Genomic DNA, 1,018 nt, shown 5'->3' with positions numbered 1-1,018 from the left:
TTCTTAGCCACTTTTAGGTGAAACTGTCTCACACTAATGTTGTGTTCTTAATTTGAGTATTTCATATTGTAAGATCGTCTTATACACGACTTTATTAAAGTGTTAATATCAACTACTAAGTGACATAAGGAATTGAACCAAGTACAAAGGTGGGTTCCTACATTAGATTTTAGATGCTTGAATTGTTCTCTAAACCCACATGAAATGAAAATGACTCTATAACGATAATGTTTTTAATGGTTGATACTTGATCAGTTGATGTTGTCAAAACATTGCTGCATCATTAGTCACTTAAAATAATGCTAAAAGGTTGAGATTCAACAAAATCTAGAAGTTTATGCACTAATTCCTTCGGGGAGGATATTAATGCTAATGTTTCTGTGTAGATGATTGATATTCTGAACTTTTTAGTCTGGCTAAGTTTTTATGTAAGAAGTAAATCCATCCTATCCATACAACTGATTAGAAATCATATTTGACATATTGGAGTTGAGTGGTTAAGATGTTTAGTGTAGACCGTAGGGTGTTAGTTTTTCAGGGTGTTCAATTTGCAGTCTGGTTTTCAGTCTGTATTCTGTTGCAGTTCTGCTTTGTTCCTCCGCTTCTGGTTGTCTGTCTGCGTTTGTGCAGTTGTTTGGCCTGCTATTTGAAGGGATGCTGTTCTTCTCAGCCTGGTGTGTGGTCAGTGTGTGCAGCTACGTGTTGTGTGCTTATGTAGTTGTAGTGTAGTTGTAGTGTACCAGTTGCTTGCTGCATTGCTGGTTGCTTTCTGATGCAGCTGCTGTTTTGTTTTGTTGTTCTTTTGTGTTGTTCTCTTCTGCGTTTGGCTTGTCTCTTTGTGGTTGCTTTGGTGTTTTTAGCTTGGGATGCGGTTTTGTGCTCCCTTGGCTGTTTTTGTTTTGTTGTTTCTTTGTTTCAATTCTATTTGGTTTATACCTTTTGGTAATAAACTATACCTTATTTACCAAAAAAATAAAAATAAATTATCTTGAGTTTGGTTTTAGTTATAAATGCCTTG

The sequence above is a fragment of the Spinacia oleracea genome, chromosome 6 (assembly GCF_020520425.1).
Source record: "Spinacia oleracea cultivar Varoflay chromosome 6, BTI_SOV_V1, whole genome shotgun sequence".
Classification (NCBI taxonomy): Eukaryota; Viridiplantae; Streptophyta; class Magnoliopsida; order Caryophyllales; family Amaranthaceae; genus Spinacia; species Spinacia oleracea.
The sequence above is the reverse complement of the archived record's forward strand: the minus strand, read 5'-3'. Positions refer to the sequence as shown.